We start from the raw sequence: 6377 nt of genomic DNA, 5'->3' as shown, positions 1-6377 counted from the left end.
GGTTCTTTCTTTATTGGTTGGATTTTAGAGTCAATGGATATACCCAGAATCAAACCCAGGGGACAGTAACCGTCCCTTCATATCACAGCGGGTCAAGCAAAGTTCGAATCCTAGTGGGACAATGTTCAAATACCGAACACAGATTGAACTCGAGAGATAGAATCATTCTGTCTTAAGGGATCGGCTGGTATGAGGTCATACACCCATTCAGCCTTGACCAGTGTACCTTACCGACAACGCACGAACTAAGGCATTTACTTGACCTTTGACAATAAAGAAATCAAAACGGTTACAGTATCACGTAATGAAATTGTCGCTGGTCACGCGATTTTTTTTACCTTCAAGTATTACAATATACAATTTGTAAATGTTGTATTTCATGTTTGCAATTTTTTTCCTTTTGCGTACTTATTTACCCATTCAGATCTGGTTTTTTTTGCGTTTCGTAATGCATGTGAAATTTTTGTATGTATATGGATGCAATTAATCTCACGTGTTAGTTACGTGACGAAAACACCCGACATTGATTCAGACTATCCAGACTTCAAATCATACATACACATTCTATTAATGGGAATATTCATCAAGGCTATGTTAACAGCATCGGCCAGGGAATTTACAATTGTTGCAGCCGCTGTGATTGTTTGTGGCTGTGTTTCTATCCTACCTATGAATTCCTTTCTCTTTCAAAGAAATGCAGGTTTCCCTGGCCAATCCGTTAATAAAATCTGGAAAGTAGATCCCTCGGAAGCACCGAGAACAAGACAAATAGTGAAAATTGCAGACTCGGTTTGATTGAGTCTGTTCATGGGCAGTAATGGAAAACGCAACACTGCCCACGCCCCCTAGCACCGGCTTAAGCAGTGATTCGAATTACCTGCTCATCACTGGAACTGGTTCCTATCTTGCTTTGGGTGTAGTTTTCTTCATATGAAGAGACCATCCAGTTGGCTTACAGAATATAGGTGGTACTACCTATATGCCCGCTCATGACAAAATGCTTGGACAGGCACTTGCAGTCGTTCCCTCCCCCACCACCATTAAAAATGGATATATGCCATACAACCTATACTTCGGATGTTGTAACGTTAAACCCCATAACAATAAATAAAATGAAAATGTAACCAGTAAAAAAAGCACACAAAAAGTTGTACACAGCAGTTTCACAAAGAAAAATACATACAATTTCTGACTACTGAAATGTGCGAAAAGGGATTTGAGCACTTCTGTTAAAGGCCATTAATGTTTTACTTTTATGTTATCTCCATGTAACAGAATATAAACAGAGAGAGTGGTACTGTCATTAGCATCCAACGCTTCAACATAACACGGAGTGCTCTGCACTTGTTTATGATCGAAGGAAAAAAACCTACTTTGAATTACGAAAAAAATATGAATACCAACTTTTATTATGTTCAATAAGTTTGTGTAAAATAACATTAAACATTTCTAAATAGTTAAGAATGCACCTAAACTAATAAAACATATTTTTCATCATTGTTTTATTAAACATCTGTAACATGATGCTAAAACAGATCCCTTAAAAAAATATTTTATATGTGCTATAAGGAACCTTTTGGTCAGCTAAATCTTGTTTGGACTAACAGTGAACGTGAAGATAGTATAATATTGGGAAATTCCCAAAGCGGGAGATTTGACCTAGAAAAACGTAAATAATCAAAGATTCTTTGATATTTTTTCAAGTAAGCGGCTCCACATCTTGATAATAATGTATCAATAGTTTCTTCTGAAAATAAACAAAAATCATTATGATTTGAAATCTAATTTCACTCAAGCTGATTTTGTTTTACAGCTTTCTTCTCTTTTATCACAAGATTTCGCGATATATGCCTCTTTCTCGTAATTCCGAGCCTTCTCATTGATCCGAGCCTTTGGAAAATTTGCACTTGCAGCTATTTACTGTTTCTAAATTTTATGTATGTTGTAAAAAATCATACGACAGATGAACAAAAGTAAAAAGAAAATAGAATTACTTGCATTAAAATAGAAATATACACAAAAGAAAATTTTGGCACAAAATTTGCTTATCTAAAATCATTGGGGTAATATATAACCTTCTTACAGAAAACAGAAAGCACTTATTTTAAAACTTTTTTGTCCGCTAACACAATAATATATCTGTTCTTAATTTTAATAAAGAACTTTTTCAAAAAAGCCTTAATTTTTCAGAGCTAGTACAAATGATTGCAAGTCTCGGTTTTAACGAGAAAGAATCTGGCTGTTTCAGAGGGTTAGGGTCATCATGTGAAAGCCTAGATTATTCATTTACAAAAATCCTTAGAATTTTTCTTCATGGGGATTTTATAAGTTTATATGTTGGAGTACCAAACTATAGCAAAAACTCTTTTGAAACATAAATCTTCTACTGACCAGCACTGAAAAACCGGCTTAGGGGCTCGGAATAACGAGAAAAGGGCATATCCAAATTATGCGAAAGGTTGGTAGATTTCAGCAAAGAGCTATAAAAATATTTAAAAGTATTTTATACTTCTTTGATTTCAGATAATCAGTTATCTGCCTACAAAACATATGTTTGCCCGCAATTAGAATACTGTAACACCATATGGCATCCATGGCAGAAAAACTTAACATATCCCGGTACAACCCGTTTTCGGACAGCTAATGGTATATCGCTACGGTTTCGCTACGTGGAAAATGTTCAACAATTATAAATGCTGGAGTTCTGTTCAACAATCATTTATCCTAAAAAATACGCAAGTAAACAAACCTCATCCCGCAGCATGTTTTAGATATCCTTTTCAACATGGCTGACCCACTTTTCCATTAACTGGAAGTTGTACAACCCGTTTTCGGACACCTGCTTCAAAATATACTGCACTCCAAAGTTTACGTCACAAAAAGTCAGAAACAGTTTAAACGAATCTCGAACATCAAATGTAACTGTTAGTAACAAGAAAACTACCCAAAACGTATTTACAAAGTATTTTCAGTGTTAGTTTATGGAGTTAGTTGGTGGGATCAGCACAAATGGGACACAGGAACGTGTCTCCTATTCTGATTACCCTCACTGTTACATACAAAATGATAAGTGTACCTATCCCTTACATATTATCAGCATAAGGTCTATATGACCCCCTAGTGGGCACATGCTTCTGAAAAGAAACAGAGAAAAAAAACTTTTCTACTACTATTTAAAATTTTATTAACCAATTGATTAAGAAAACCTCGTAAGGTACACTGGTCTATAAGTGGTAGCTTTTTGTGTGAAGTATACTTTTGCAAAATTTGACAGTGGGGGCGGAGCCTGTAAAATAACCTAATCTGTCGGACGACCAGAGCTTTCAACATGAAAACATTGGATTTATTTCTAAAAACACATATTTTGGACATGACAGTTTGGGAATAGTGAAAAAAATTAAAAATGTAACAGTATGTAAGTTTTTATCATTTGCTTACCCTTTTAATTTCAATTTTTCTTCAAAACTACCAGCGTGACATTTGTATGGTGTTTGTAAACAAAGCATGCGTGTGGGAAACCGGAAGAGGCGTGTTTTCCAGGAAAACTAAAACATTACCGGGGCCGGCCGAATACGGGTTGTGTCCGAAAATAGGTTGTCGCGGGATATGAGATAGAAATTAACTAAGAAAAGGTACAAAGAGCTGCAGCCATGTTATGAATGACTACTCATGCAGCGTAACATCAATTCTTGAAATTCTTAAATGGCAGACATTAGAACAAAGAAGAATACATGCATCTTTAATAATGTTGTATAAAATATCACACAACCTCGTCTCTGTAGATCATAACCACCTGACAACCTCTAGAAATTTAAACTTTATCATTCCATATTCAAGAAAATATCAACAATATCATATGAACTCCTTTTTTCCCCGCACAATCAGATACTAGAATGCCTTACCTTATAACATCAAGGACAGTGTGAACCTTCAGTGCTTCATGTCTGACCTATACTCGTGTATGTACTAATGTCATTATCCTGTTTTTATTAGCTTGACTTTTTGAAGAAAAAGTAGAGCTATTGCTCTCACCCCGGTGTCAGCGTCACGGTTTGTTATGTTTTTGATAAATTCAAATATCTCTGTTACCGTATTTTGGTGTGTATAGGTCGCACTTTTTCTACCCATTTTGCTGCCTGAAAAAGTTCCTGCGACCTATACGACAGAACATTGCCAGCAGTTTTTTTACGGGCCAATTTTCTGACCGTAGCTCTCGCAAAATTACATGCATCTGTTACGAACAAACAAAATGGATAAAAAATATCAATATCGGCGGCTTTTCAGCCAATAGCGGTTACTTTCAATAAAATATATCGTAAATAACCCATACAGACTATTAAAATTGCGAATGACATTAATTCAAAGATGTTTTTGCAGTCTGAATTACGTTTGTTTCTACTTTCGTTTTACTGGACGCCATTGACATGTACTCCGGGTTGGATAAAATCCGGACAAATCCGTCCTCCATTCCAAACATTGTTTATACTAATTCTTAGCGTATTAAAAAATTTGAAAGATAATTTTTTACTTTTGATTTTTAAATAAAAGAAGAAATCCAAACAGAGATATTTTGTTAATCTTTTTACTCAGAATCAAAAGAACGCTGTTAATTACATGACACGGAAAGGTGCTATAATTGCTGTGCAAACAATTCACACTTAAACTTGCATGATAACAGAATGAAAACGCAAACCGTCTGCTGCCAATTAGTGTCAAAAAGCCGCTTTTCTTTGATGTAGTCTGTTACCGATACTACTGTTGGTACGAAACGGTTGGGAACGAAAATAACACTGTCCGATTTCCACCAATCAGGTTCTGATAATAATTCAGTCCGCGGCATCAATATGGCCGCCGCCATAACTTTTTGCTGGTAAATATTAAATATTGCTGGGGAAAAAATCTGAAATTTAACTGCGACTAATACGCTGGAAGTTAAATTTTCCGACCATTTCCAGAGCAAAAATTAGATGCGGACTATACATTACCGCGACCTATACACACCAAAATATGGTACTATCAAAGCTATTGACTTGAAACTTAAAACAGTTATTTACTATCAAAGTCTACACAAGGAGAAACAATCCCCATAACCCTGATATGAATTTGACAGAATTATGCTGCTTTTTAACTTAGAATTTTTGGTTGAAGTTTTTGATAAAGTCAAAGATCTCTGTTACTATCAAAGCTATTGTCTTGAAACTTCAAATACTTATTTACCATCAAAATCTGTACCAGGAGAAACAATCCCCATACCTCTGAATTGAATTTTGACAGAATTATGCCCCTTTTTAACTTAGAATGTTTTGTAAAATTTTTTGATAAAAGTCAGATATCTATGTTACTAACGCTTTTGAGTTGAAACTCAAAATAGTTATTTACTATCAAAGTTTACACCAGGAGACACAATTCCCATAACTCAGATTTGAATTTTGACAGAATTTTGTCCCTTTTTAACATGGAAAAATTTTTACTGGCAAAGCTCTAATTCAGAGTCAAGCACTGAGAAAAGTCGAGCGCGCTGTCTTATGGACAGCTCTTGTTTTTAACAAGCTGTATATATTACTGCTCTTACACTCTTAACAACATGAATATCAAGTATCATGTAACATAGCAACATGCTTTTAATAACTGCCCAGACCTCCCAGTTATAGTCAGAAATTGATTGTTGGGAGTATCTCCATACATGTAGATGTAGACGTTATCATTTTAAAGAAATGATTACTTATTCAATAATCTAAGGTGGCTGATTTCTGCCAGTGTCGTTCTGGCGCAACAAAAGAACAACATTTTCACATTTGGCGTCTCGCCCCTGCCAGAACGACGTTTTCCTCTTTTGACATTGTTTCGTTCTGTTGTATTTTTGGTGAGAAAATCATCTACCCAGTATAGGACTTGAACCTATGGCCTCCTGTTTGCAAGTCAGGTGCTCTACCAACTGAGCTAACCGGGCTCCTGGTTTACTAGAAGCCTCTAATCACTACAGTCCTCCTGACTTAATTTTGAAGGCGTAAACTTTATTGTGGAACCACAGAGCGAGGCATCAACTATTCGGCTTCCAACATAGTATAGCCTCTGCAAGTACCGCATACTCTATATAACTGGCCACGTAGCCTTTATTATGCCCCCCTTCGAAGAAGGAGGGGTATATTGTTTTGCAGATGTCGGTCGGTCGGAATGTAGACCAATCCGTTTCCGGATGATAACTCAAGAATGCTTGGGCCTAGGATCATGAAGGTTGATAGGGAGGTTGGTCATCAACAGCAGATGACCCCTATTGATTTTGAGGTCTGTATGTCAAAGGTCAAGGTCACAGTGACCCTGAATAGTAAAACGGTTTCCGGATAATATCTCAAGAACATTTGGGCCTAGGATCATGA

The 6377-nt window shown here is 36.1% G+C and overlaps 1 non-coding gene across 1 annotated transcript; it reads right to left on the bottom strand.

The window, feature by feature from the left end:
* Positions 1–5877: 5877 nt before the first annotated feature.
* Trnaa-ugc (transfer RNA alanine (anticodon UGC)) lies at positions 5878–5950 on the bottom strand. Its single transcript has one exon. It is a non-coding gene; the product is annotated as a tRNA-Ala (tRNA).
* Positions 5951–6377: the final 427 nt, after the last annotated feature.

This window comes from Mercenaria mercenaria, chromosome 5 (genome assembly GCF_021730395.1).
Source record: "Mercenaria mercenaria strain notata chromosome 5, MADL_Memer_1, whole genome shotgun sequence".
Classification (NCBI taxonomy): domain Eukaryota; kingdom Metazoa; phylum Mollusca; class Bivalvia; order Venerida; family Veneridae; genus Mercenaria; species Mercenaria mercenaria.
The sequence above is the reverse complement of the archived record's forward strand: the minus strand, read 5'-3'. Positions and strand labels throughout refer to the sequence as shown.